Here is a 13,515-nt window from a genome sequence, read left to right on the forward strand (position 1 = left end):
ATTTGATCAGGGACTTACAGCAGAGCCTCAGACATTGCAGTGAACTCTGTAACCTTTGGCATCTTAGGGTGGATTTCTGGTCCCCTTTTGGGCTAATGCTCCATCTCAAGGCTGGGAGAAATTTCAGGATTGTGTTACACCAGGACTTGTTTCTTCCTCTGCATAGTTCTAGGTTTGGTGAACAGATGTTTATAAGAATCAAAAGAAGTTCCCAGGCTCTGTTGTGGGGCTCAGCAGCAACCAGTTGTACTGATTGATAGTGAAGATGACTGTCATCCTGAGGTTGATACAATTTATTATTCCTGAAAATCTAAATATTAATTTAAATATTTTTCAGGGAGCTGGAGAAGCAAGAGTCTGAGAAAAAAATCGAGTTATATAAACAAACATTATGTGTCTGATGTAACACTCCAAATACCTCATCCACTGAGTAATCTGGATATGACATAACAGGGGAGCTGGATGAGAGCAGGCCAAGTGAGTTGTTCTCATCCTGAAACAAAGGAAAAGAAGTCAAAGGGAGGTAGAATTGCCCATTCCCAGGCTTCCCTGTGACCTTCCTTGTGCTCTGTTACGTCCATTTCCACGAAAAATTTCCTCTTCCTTTAAACAATGTAGTGGATACCCCTCTGTCCCACTGGGAAAAGGCTCATTGCAGAGGAATTGATGCAGCTCTGCTGGAGCAGATCCCCATTTGCAAGTGGAGCGTGTGACACTTTCCCAGTGTTAGGTCAGGAAAACTGTGGGAATTTAAAAGCAGTCCCACAGCTAAAACAATAAAGTCTGGCTCTGGTCAAATGTCATCAGAGATGAACCACCGCTTGTGTGTGGTTCCAGCAGCCTGTGAGTGCTGCACTGGGAGGGGAAGCAGAAATGCACAGGATAAAATGTTCATTCTCTCAGCGGCTGAGTGTCTGATCCCCACACTCTCTGTGAGGATGGAAGGTGGCCCCTGCTTGGTCAAAGAACTAATACTAACCATTTTCAATACAGAAATAGAATTTTCATATTCCTCTGATTCCCTAATACTCAGATTTGTCAGGATGATACTTTACTAATTATCTCCTAGTTTGAAGTTTATTTTACATAGGGAAGGCACAGTCCAATTTTATCATGACTTCAAACTACCTGGATGTGTTGGGTTTTTTCCTTTTCTGACAACTCCTACAATAACAAATAACAATATTCTCAGTGTTGTAAATAACAGTCCATCCTAGGAAATCTGACCCCCGCCAAGATTGATTTAGAAATCCTTGCAGTGGCCACAGCACCCCGAGGAGGATTCAGTGTGTCCCAGGGATGGGCAGTGCCTGCTCCAGCAAACAGGGGTGTCCAGAGAGGGAACTGAAGGAAAATCTGCAGCAGGGCAGTGAAGATATAACAGACCAAAGATGACAAGCCTGAGGAAAATGAACTATTTGAGGAGACTTCCTTGGATTTGTGCTGGAGCATCTGAGCAGCCCTGCAGCTGCTGAGGGCTCTCTGGAGGCTGTTCCGTGCACGGCTCTGCTGCTGCTGGGGCAGAAACCAGCTGGACATGGACTGCATTTTTCTTGCTCTCCTGTGGATGAGAAATGCAGCACATACATGGAGGTGGAGGAGTGATATTATTACAGGGAGCTGGGAAATTGTGCTGTTTTTAATTAAAGGTGGACATGTTCTAGGGATGTTTAACTGCCCTCCAGCAACACCATATGGCCCTTGGGTGAAGCTGATCCCTGCTGTGTTGTTAGTCTGGGAAGGGCAGATATTTTGGGAAATACCTGCTGGAAGGGCAGTGCTTCACTGACATGGTGGGTTCAGAGAGGCCTTTGTGGAAAGCACAGGTGCCTTCAGCTATTGCCAGCCTTATTTACACCCAGAACCCCTCAGTGCAGGGCACAGCTGAGCATCCTTGTGCTGGGCTGGGGAGCCCAGGATGGTATTTATGGCAGCCTGCTTGCCCAGGGTGGGACTGCTGAGCCCCAGCTCACCTCCTTACCTGACAGCAGATGTAAAGGTGCCCTGGTGCTTGTATTTCAGTGACTATTAAAGGCAGTCACTGTTTATTTGTGTAAGGAACAGCCCCAAATGCAGCCTCCTGGCAGTACCTAATCCTCTGTCAGAGCTGGGCTCTGCCCATTCCTCTAAGCATTTTGTGGTTGATACTGGGCAAGGCTGTCACCCAAGCCCAGGATATTGGGAGGGCTGTTTGTGATGTTGGCATGTGAATCACCACAGGATTGGGCACGGACAGCCTGCAGTTCAGGAGGAGGATGGATCCATGAGAGCATTGCCTTGCCAAAAACCCATCCCCAAAAGTTTTTGAGAAAACATCCCTTGGCAGTGCACTCAGAAACATATGGGACTATTCTGTTAGCCAAAGGTTTGGTATTTTGCCTTAAAAATGGAGCATCCAATGCTTTTTGCTTTTTTGCAGCCTGCCAGGGGAGATGAGCACTGGTGTCTGCTTTGTGGGGTGTAGGAGGCAGCTCTGCTGTGACTGCCAGCACAACAGAATATGTTCTAAAATAGGACTGAGGAAGGGGATGGGTCAATAACCCAGCAACACCCATATAGCCATTTCACAAAACTACAGAATCACCACAAAATCCTTGAATGGCTTGGATTGGAAGGGATCTTAAAGATCCTCTGGTATCAAAGCCCATCCTTGGGCAGCGACACCTTCCATTGGAGCAAATCCCGTCAAACCTGGCCCTGAACACTTCCAGAGACCCCAGCCTGTGCCAGGCCTCACCACCCTCACAGGGAGAGTTTCTTCCTAGGGTCCAATCTGACCCTTCCCTCTGTCACTCTGAAGCCATTCCCCTCATCCTGACACTCCAGGCCCTTGTCCAAAGTTCTTCTCTGACTCTCTCGTCTCAGACCCTCTTCAGGAACTGGCAGGGGCTTTGAGGTCTCCCTGGAGCCTTCCCTTCTCCAGGCTGGGCAACCCCAGCTCTCTCATCTGTCTCCATGGCAGAGGTGCTCATGTTGTCTCCCCTGCAGCAGCTCCCCATCCTCCTTGGGGACAGGGGGCCCCAGCTGGCTCCTGCAGGGACTTTCCAACCAAATGTCTCCAGCACCCATTGATAATTTATCTCCCCAGGCCCTGCATTTCCTAGCAACCAGATTAGCCCCAGCAACACACAGGAGTGCATTGCTGGCCAGCCCAGCTCGGCCTCCTCAGGGGCCCACAGGTGCCTGGGCGCTCTCTCCAGCCTTTGTGGCCTCTCCCATCCCTCTGAACCCCTCCCCAAGCCAACAGATCTCCAGCCTGCTGCTCCTTTGGGACCAAACACCCCTGCTCCTCTCAGAGGGGTTGTTGGGAGACTTTTCTCTCTGCTGCAATCAAAATGTTTATGTCCTTGGTGTTTGTAATGAGCCATTAAGGTGTGCCCTGAAATGCTATAAAGCAAACAGCTCTGGTTTATTTTTATACAAGTTTGGTACTAACAGCTGGGAATGCTCCACAGCCATAAAGGATATCTAGCAGGTCAGGAGCACTGAACTGATAGTCTGCCTGCTGGAATGGCTTTCAAATATAGAACAGGCTCCTGGAATCACTGTAATCCTGGAGGCAAAAGTGAAGCAGTAAATCTGCTGTGACTCAGAGCGTGCACCTGGCAGAGAAACCTTCAGAAACATTACTGGAAGGGGACAGGTTTATCCTGGATACAGCAGGTGAGCTGCCTGGTGGGAATCCCTCTAAAATTGCTCAGAAAAAAAGGGCAACCCAAATGAGGAGCCAAAACAGCCAATGGATGCAACCCTTAAGCATTGTTTTCTCTGCCACAAAGAAAAGCAGAGAGAGATCCAGATAGCTCATCTCATTGCAATTTATGTTTCTCTATTTCTGAAGCCCTGGAAGGAAGCTGCTGTTTCATAGAACCGCTCCTCACAAACCTGAAGTGACCCCTGGAGAAACCTGCAGGCAGATCTCCCAGCAGGGATCCCTGTGTCCTGTGCCAGGCACCCTGCCCAGTGCTCACACTGCCTGCTCTCTCAGGAGGAATGGCTTCCACCTTCCACCACCCATGCTTCTTCCTCACCTGGTGCTGAGCAACCCTGTGAAGAAATCTCTCCTTTTGAACCTGAGCTTTCTGCAATGAACTCAGGCAATGTGGGTGACCCAGGAGTCCTTTGCACTTACAAGTTTAGCATGGCTTCATTTAATATCTCCATTTCTGACATTTTCATGGGGGAAAGTTATAAATAGTTGGCTTCATATTTCTGCTAAATGTCTCATACTGCAGCATCTCCTACAAAAAAAAAATATATATATATATAGATGGTTTATTAGGTACACCTGAAATGTGCCTAATAGATGGTTTATTAGGTACACCTCATAGATGTACCTAGGTGGTTTATAGGTACAAACACCTATAGATGTAGGTGTACCTATAGATGGTTTATTAGGTACATCTGAATTGGTAAAAGATGTGATAGCTCTTGTATCACTTAAATTTGAGATTTGCTTTGGATCTTTTTCCTGTGGTCTTCCAGAAGTTGCAAATTTGAAGCTACCTGGAGTTTAATTGCCACACTGTGTCTTGCCATGTGAAATCACTAAGGAGCAGGCAGAGGGAGGGTGAACCCCTCCAGATATCTCTCAGTTGTGCTGTAAGAGGGTTTTCTCTGCAAATCTGTGCCTGGGAGCCCTGAGAAGCCGCTGCTGGGCTGAGGGCTTGGCAGGTTGGGCTGGCAGCAGGGACAGCCCAGGCTTTGCTCAGGGCATGTGCACAGAAATGGAGATGGTCTCCATCACAGTAACTTGGATGTGGTGTTATGTAATTATGTGGCCCTGGACTGTACAGACACGTTTTCAGGGGAGGGATTTAGCTGTCATGGCAATCCCAAAACACTGATCTGGGCTTGCACAGGGTGGTAATGCTGTTGGGACAGGTTTTGCTGGGAAAAAAGTTTCAGGCTTCTGAAGGTGTGTTCAAACCCCAACTAAAATGATCAAACCTGTGTGTTTGTGATTTGAGATGAAGCTGGGAGTGGGAAGGTCAGAGCTGGGATTTTACATTTTGGTGAAAAGATGACAGGTGGGATGGGGAGAACAATGGGTTCTCAGGGATGTTGGGACGTCACACAGAGGATTTGTGCAAGCAGGGCAGCACTGAGGGAGGGGTAGCAAACTAATTGAAAATATGATTTTCAGGGGACATTAAATTATTCATAAATTTACACCAATTTTATGAATAGCTGTGGATTTGTAAACTTCCAAAGAGAGAGAGGGGAAGACAACAACAACAACAACAAAAAAGTGATGCATTAATTAAGATATCTTTAAAGAAATATTTAAAGAACATTATGCTGCAAGGACTGGTTGGAAACAGGATTGCAATCCCCCCTGTGTCTGTCCCACAGCAGCACAGCTCCCTCTCCTGACTGCAGAGCTCAGCATCCCCAAGATGAGGGGTTACTGTTCTCACTGAGAACAGGTTCATTTCTGCAGTGTAAATGTCCTTTAAAGCATGAAAAGATCCATCCCTGCCTGTGGGGATGTGCTAGATACAGACATCTTAAATCTGTAATTATTGCAGGTTCTCTGTTGGAGTATGGCCCAGTGGGACCTTCCCTATGTCCAACTGTCTTCTCCAATTCTCCTTTAAAGAAAATCTCTGTTTTCCAGAGTGAGAGCTGCTGCCTAAGGAGGGGATGGTGGGTAGGAGCAGCTGGCAGCACCTCGGTGTGGTGAGATTCTGATCTGGGCCACAGCACATGGCTGGGCTCAGCTGGTGCCTGCCCTGCCATCCCATGGGGTTACTGCTGCCATCCCCTGTCCCAGGGCTGTGCAGGGACATCAGCAGGGCAGGTGCCATGCAAGCACAGTGCCCAAACTGCTGATGCATCCATGTGTCAGTCTGCAATGCTCTGACCTTTTGTCCCCATGAGATTATTTTGACATCTTGATTGTCCACCTTCCTCAGCTGTCAGCAGCTCAGATTATCATCAGATATTTGGAATTTCTGCTTGTACAAGGGCTTGACAAGCAGCTGTGTTGCCCAAGGAGCTTTAATTCCCCAGCTTGTCTGTGGATAGCTTTGGACAGGAGCATGCCCTTTGCAAACAGGGTTGGTTTCTCACACTGCAAACTGTGCTCAGCTCCATCCCCAGGGGCAGCAGCCAGGGGGGAGGCTGGGTCTGTGCCAGGCTTTGAGGAGGTCACAGAGCTGCCAGAGGAATAGAAAGGTGGGCACTGAGCGGGTGAAGACACAGCTGTCCCATGGCCATCAGCTGTGCTGTGCTCCCTCAGGGCCATGAGAGCTGTGGGTGTCAGAGCCCAGAGTCACCCAGAGCTGCCCGGACTGGGGGCCACAGGAGCTGTGCCAGGCAGGGGCACTGCCAGGCTGCTGGGGAGCTCCAGCTCAGAGACAAAACCCCAGCTGGTTTGTCTGTCAGAGCCTCACAGTGACCTTCCTGCTGGGATCCATTCTCCAGAGCACTGCTGGGACTGGCCCATGGGGACTTTTCATTGCTGTGAGGGGATAATCCACCAAAACCCCACACTGCTGCAGCCCAGAGCCTCCCTGCAGCACCAGCAGCAGGCACTAGGTGTCCTTACATGCCATGCTGTGGATGTGCAGCCTCTGGAGCTGCACAGCTGCACAGGTGGGACATTTCCTCGAGGGTGACAACCACTGGATGAAGGTGACCCTTCTCCAGCTCTGGCTTTATGGCACAGAAAGGAAGTTATGGAGGAAAGGCACTTGCTTCACTGCCATCTTCGTGCTCCCCTGGGAATGCTGGATCAGGGGCTGCCTTGCTTTTGGGCATCATTTTCCATGACATCCCAGCAAGCTGACATCCACAAGCATCCCAGCACCTGCAGCTCAAAGTCACTTCTTGGTGATCCCATTAAATTATTTCAAGAGCAGCTCTTTGTTGTGGGAAATCGATATCTGCCTTGGGGCCTGTTGGTGTCTCAGTGAAACCCATTAAATTACATGAGTTTGATCCCAAAGTGGCAAACACAGCAGCATTTAAAAATAGCTCCACAGCCAGGAAACCCAATGAGATGCTCATCAAGTGATTTTGTGTGTGTGTGTGTGTGTGTGTGTGTGTGTTTGTGTGTGTCCAGCAGTGTCTCCCAAACTCTTGGTGAATAATTGTGGGAGCAGTGTAAGATATAAATAATTTCCCCAGGTCTGTCACTTTGAGGACAGCAAATAAGGACAAATAAAATCCTGGAGGAAAAAGGAATGTGCCTGGTGCTTGGGCAGTAAGAGGCAGCATTGAGTGTGCTGCTAAACTGATGCTCTGCACCTAAAGAGCAGCTCACAGCTGGAGCTGCAGTGAGTGTCCTTTGTGGAGCAGATCCCTGGCCCTGGCTGTCACTGGGTTTGTCCTCAGTGCCATTTACCTCTCTGCAGTGGCAGTGACCCCCTGCCCGGGGGATCCATCCAGGCTATGGCCACCAGCCAGCCCTGGAGCCACGCAGAACTTCAGCTGCTGGGTGTCCCCTGAGGGCACATGACAGCCACCAGCAGCTGCTCCCCCTGTCCCCAGCGCCAGCAGAGCCTTTCCACATCCCAGCAGGGCAGGCCAGGGCAGGGGGTCCCACTCCCAGCTCCAGTGTGGCTCTGGTTTGTGTTCAGCCCCTCTGGGCATGGCTTTTGTGCCAACATCGCTGCTGGCACCGCGATGGGGGAGGACAGAGAGCAATGCCTCAGGCAAAGGAACGCTCAAAGGGAAAGCTCTGTGCCCTTCTGAGCCACCTCCAGGCGCTCCCAGCTTTAGCCACAGGCTGAACATGTGGAGAATAAGAAATGTTCGTGTTTTGCCTCTCTGCAGTGTCCATCCCCCGAGGCAGCTCTTGGCCAGAGTCCTGCCCCTGCCCTGGCTGTCCCCTGTGCCTTTCCCTTTGCCACCGTGCCTGCACTGGGAGCCCCAGAGGGAGTCCTGCTCTCTTTGAAAGCTGTCAGATTCTGCTTCCTGAGCACTAATTAACTGTGTTTATTGTCAGAAATAAACTGGGGAGATCTTCTTTCCTCCCACAAGTGCAGTCAAAAATGATATCTGCCAAGCAAAGGAGGAAATTACTTTAGAAATTAATTGCAAAGAGTATAAGCAATGGGAAATGTGCCAGTCCCTCCCTCCCCACTCTTGTTATGAAGAAGCTTGATAGCTCTGATCTCAACACATTCTCAGGCACATTTTGACTATTAAGACAGTGCAAATAATGAGTTTTATGTTGTAATTGGGGAGGTCAGTTATGAAGAGGTAATATTTTATTTAGGTGCAGTAAATGAAACTTTTTTTAAATTGGTGGTCATGCTCACACACAGGCTTAGGAGATCTGAAAGTCTGTCATTCTCCATTTCCATGTTTGTCATACCAATATTTATGATCTGAAATGAGGTATATAGGCCACAAGAAACAAAAGTTAATTTTGAAAGGTCATCAGCTTGTTCCAGGGTCCTGAATAGTTCTGACATCTGTTGCATATTGAAGGGGAAAATATTTTGGTCTGCTTTACCTGATCACCATTATAAGTAATAAACATGCAAGAAAAAAGTTGCTGTAGCTCTTCCCTACAAATCCACAATCACAAGGTGTATTGAATCAGTGGCCTTTAATCAAGGGTGTGTTAGTTTGGGTGTTAAATGTTCATTTCCTCAATTACCAAAACAACAGAGCTGGGTAAACTCCCTTAATAGGCAACACCAAAGCAAAATCAAGCACCAGCCTCTGAATTTATTTAGCAGCCATCAGCAGAAGGATTTGACCCACTGTTTGCCTACAATCCTGCACCTCAGAATAACTACAAGACAAATTCCCTCAGGTTTTGAGGTTTCCACTGGATGGGGCAGGATCCCTGGGAGCTGAAGGCCATATCTGGAGCTGATGTGGAGGCTCCAGCCCGGGTGCCCTGAGCTGTACAGGCTGCCCAGCCCAGGCAGGAGCTGAACTGCTCCTGAGAGGTTTGGAGAAGCCCCACAGCTCCCAGGCCCTCTCCAGGATGGACCTGTGTATGTCTTGGAAGGTGAGTCTCTTATGAATTAGAGCTTTGATTTTTATTCTATTTTTAAAAATTAGCTTTTTCTTACAGTGACAAATCCTCATATTTCTCTGGAGAGCCATCTCAGAGCTCTGGGGAAGTCTGGACCTCTGAGAGCTGTGATATCTTAATGCTGTATAAGTTTGGTTTAATGGTGTGGTCAGTCCCTATAATTCCCCTTTACCAAGTTTCCTGATGTCTGTGCCTTTAGGACAATGGCCACCAATAACCAGAACTCTCCTGGTCTCTGTTTGCAGCAATTGGGTGCACTGGGTGAGGAATTCCCCAAGACAGCTCAGGCTCTCTCCTTGTGTGGACCTGCCTGCCCCTGCCTTGGCTGCAGTGCTGGTCCTGGGGCAGGAGGGGACTTTGGATGCAGGAGCCCTTGACAGGAGAGGTTTCTGCCTCTTAGGGTAGCTGTGGATGGAAGACATTCTGGAGATATTCAAAGTGCAAATCTGTATCTTGTCTTAAACACTAATTTAGCTCTTTAAGGTCAACCCAACATGAAATGGTGCATTTGAAGATTTTGCTATCCCAGATTGCAGGGCCTGGGTCAGAAACCTGTGATCCCAGTGATCAGGTGGACTTGACACTTCATTAGTGGTGAGGGCAAGCTGTGTCACCAAACCATGAGCTCTGCTCCCTCCAGCTTGCAGAGGGGAGGGGCTGTGTTGTGTTTTCAGGAGTTAGCACACTGGGCTGTGTTGTGTTTTCAGGAGTTAGCACACTGCACATGGACACACTCCCTGGACCCTCTTCAGTTCAGACTGGGGGTTGCCATGGTGCTCTTGGCAGAGTGGCATTTTCAAGCTGGGATGTACATTTCTGACAGAGTCACCTGGTGATGCTACATTATAATAAACATAAGTCAATAAAGGGACAAAAGTGTCAGTTCTGCTTCCAGGCTGGGTGAGCAAGGCTGCTCTGCCAAATTCCCATCTCTGTGACAGGGTTGCCATTTCCTCTTCCTGCCATTGAACTGTTGCATTAACCCAAATCATCAGTACATATTAGTAAGTCATCTGTGACATTTTGCACCAAGCAAGGCTGCAGGTCCTGCCTGTTGGAAGTTTTTAATTAAATAAAGCTGCCTGCTGGGTGCAGATGGACAGGGGGAGAAGGCAGAACTCAAAGGGGAGATGAAAGCCACTGCCTCTGCCCACACCAGGCTGTGGGCAGGACTTCTGCTCCTCTTGGACCTTTCCTTCAGAGAAGCCCTTGTGTTTTTCAGATGGCCTCTCATCTGAAATTACAGCACATGGTTTGTGCTCCTGCTCCAAGTCTTTCTGGAAAATACTGGCTGGAGCACCTGAATAAGCCCCATGTGAGAGCTGGCAGAGCAAACATTGTCAGTGGGAGAAGTAAACCTGTGCTGAGCTCCAAATGCACCAGGCAAAACACATCGTCAGGTCAAGGTCAGACTTGAAACTGGACTGGCAATACTCTTTTTTGAGATCTCAGAGTTCCTGGACTTGGAGCTGGGAGTGAGAGAGAATAGATCTGGTCTCTAACAGCCTTCAACAACCTTCCTGTCCAACTGATCCATCATTTATAACCCTGCAGAGGTCTGGAACAAGGCATGTGCCTGGCCAGCGCAGCAGTGGGGAGGCTCAGTGTTAAATGTCAGGGTGGAGAAGGTGCAGCAGCAGCTGCTGCCTTTCCCTTTCCCTTTCCCTGCAGCTCTACCTTCCCCTGCTGGGCAGGGCTGGAGCTCTGTGCCTGCTGCACAGCGTTGGAAGCAAAATGCCAGCAGGTCAGGGGCTGTGCTGCCCTTGGCCCTTCATGGCCTGACCATGCTGAGCCCACCAGAAGCTGTAATTAATTCATGCTTGCTGCTTTCCCAGGGATGCACTTTGCACTAACTGTGCTTTTTAGTTGCATTCTCTCCCTTCCCTCCTATTAATTCCTGTGCCACTCAGCATCTGCCTTTTAGATAAAGCTTTCAGGGCAGCCAGTGGCTGCTGCTGGTCCTGCTCTCTCCACCTTTAATGAAATGCACTAAGTGTGCTGGATGCCCAGAGCTGAAGGGGCAAATAAACCCTGCTGTCTCCACTTGTCCATCACTTGTTTGGTTTTTGGTTTCTTCCTCTGGCCCTGGTGGATGGCTGGGGTCAGTGCCATGAGCAGCAGAGCACAGGATGGTGGGAGAGGCTGGCAGAGCCCTGATGCCCTGGCTGCAGTTGTGTTTGTGTGCACAGGACAGGCAGTTCCCTGATGCCCTGGCTGCAGTTGTGTTTGTGTGCACAGGACAGGCAGTTCCCTGATGCCCTGGCTGCAGTTGTGTTTGTGTGCACAGGACAGGCTGAGCCCTGATGCCCTGGCTGCAGTTGTGTTTGTGTGCACAGGACAGGCAGGCTCCCGTCTCCCTTGGCAGCAAGCAGGGGATGAGTTTGGCTCACAGAACTCGACGTGAGCTCTGTGCCTCTGTCCCCAGCCTTGGCTGTGGTGTGACCTGGGCTGGCACCAGCAGAGATCCTTGGTTTCCTCACCTGGCTCAGATCAGTAGTAACAATCAATAGTAACAATCTTCCCACTTTTTCCTCAAAGAGAGACTTCAGCCTCACAGGAACTAGGGAATGGCCCGGAATAACACAGCCCAGTACAAATGGTTGGCTTCTTCCTAATGTCTGAATGGCAGAATTTTTTTTCTGTCTTGATCTGGTTAGTAGGAAAAAGGAGCATTTTAATGCCACAGAGCTGGTTTTGACATTAGCAAGAGCTGTTTTTGACAAAAGCACAGAAATAGCCCTAAACTTCAAATCCAAGTAATGAATCTTCATGGCAAATAGAAAGGAAATTGCAAAGAACCTTATTTCTAGATTTATTCAGTCAACAGTTTTAATTAGCAGGCATTTATAGTAATCCTAACCTGGGTGTGATCAATACAGTCTGAAGCAACCATTTAGTGGAGGGTTGTCTAAAGGAGAAAGAAGAATGTGAATAATCTGAGCATTGTACCAGTACAGAAGAGCAGAGCATCTCTGACTGTGAGGAGCACAGGAGGTTGGCAGCAGCTCATGGCAAGGAGGACAAGATGTGGCTTGGCTTGGCTGGGCTTTGCTGTGAGATGTGATTGGGAACTGAGTGATGGTTGGGTTGGACACTGCTCTGAGGGTCCCTGTGAAAGAGCACAGAACCATTGAAGTGCTCCACAAGCCATCATAAACCCCTGAAATTCCTCTGTTTCCCCCCATGAGTTTTGCATTGCTGGAGAAGGAAACCCTGAAAGGCAAGAGCTCGGTGAAAGAGGGGCTCAGCCCTTGGGTGTCCTCACCTACTGCTGGGCTTCTCCGTGCCTCATTTGTTTAAGAGGCTTTTAAGAGCTTCCAGCTATTTTCCATGTACTCCAGCAGAAAGAACTGGGCTCCCACTCGCTTTTCTTTGAGCAGCAGCTGAGAGGAAAATGCACATTCCCCGCCTGTCACCTCAAACACAGAAAATTTACCCCAATTTACCTGAATAAAGATGGGGAATTAGAAGAAGCAGCTAAAAAATTCCTCCTTTAGGCTTTTCTGAGGGTCTGGGTTGTGGTGAACTGCAATGTGTAAGCTCTGTTGAAAGGAACCATTTACTGCTGCTTGTTTCACTGAAGGCAGTGGTTGGCGAGGCCCTTTGGAGCGATCCTGCTGCTGGTCAGGCACAGAACCCTGTGTGAGGATTCTGCAATTCTTTCAGGGGTGCTGGGTGTGCTGGCTCCTGTGACAGGGCTGTTCAAATCTGGGACGCGGCCCTGCTGGGTCAGGAAGTCCTGTGGAGCTGCCTCTGGGAGGGTCTGCCTGCTGCAGGTGGGAAAGGCCCTTTGGAGCCTGTGGCTACTCCAGAATTCTGTGGAAAACTCTGAGTTTCTGGGTCTGAGCTCCCTTGCTTTGGTGCCTTACTGGGTTTGAAATCAAACTGGCAGCACCTGCTCAGTTGTGGAGTGGGAAATGAAATTATCTAATGCCATTTTGTCCAGAAGACTTATTGCCTTTACTGCAAGCCTAATCCTGCTGATTTAGAGGCTGGAGCTGAGCACAGGAGTATCTCAAAGAAATACCCTCACAATACAGAATTACAGGGTTAGGAATATTTTCCAGCTGAGCACTGTGGTTAGTGCTGTAGCCACAGATGCTGCAATACCCCACCTGGAATCACTGACCATTCATTGAACACGGACTTTTTGGAGGAGGGATAGGGGTGCAGGGGCAAGTTTTATTCACTAGCAACAAATTTACTCTCTTCTGCCCTCACAAAGAGCTGCTAAAATCTGCTGTGAGTGAAGGGGAGAGAACACGGATACAGTCTTTTCGACATAAAATCCCTAAAAAGGTGCTTTGTGTTGGAGGGGGGGCTGACCTCCCCCCACCCCAAAACTCCCCCCTTGCTCTTCGGGCAGCATTCCCCGCGGACCCGCCCGCTGCCCGCCGAGCGGCCGTGGGAGGAGGAGGAGGAGGAGGAGGAGAAGGAGGGGGAGTCCCGGCGGCGGGATGAGGCCGGGCTGAGCGATGTGCGAGCAGGCAGCGCGGTACTGCCGGGCCGGGGTG

Source organism: Geospiza fortis, unplaced genomic scaffold (assembly GCF_000277835.1).
Source record: "Geospiza fortis unplaced genomic scaffold, GeoFor_1.0 scaffold97, whole genome shotgun sequence".
Lineage (NCBI taxonomy): Eukaryota > Metazoa > Chordata > Aves > Passeriformes > Thraupidae > Geospiza > Geospiza fortis.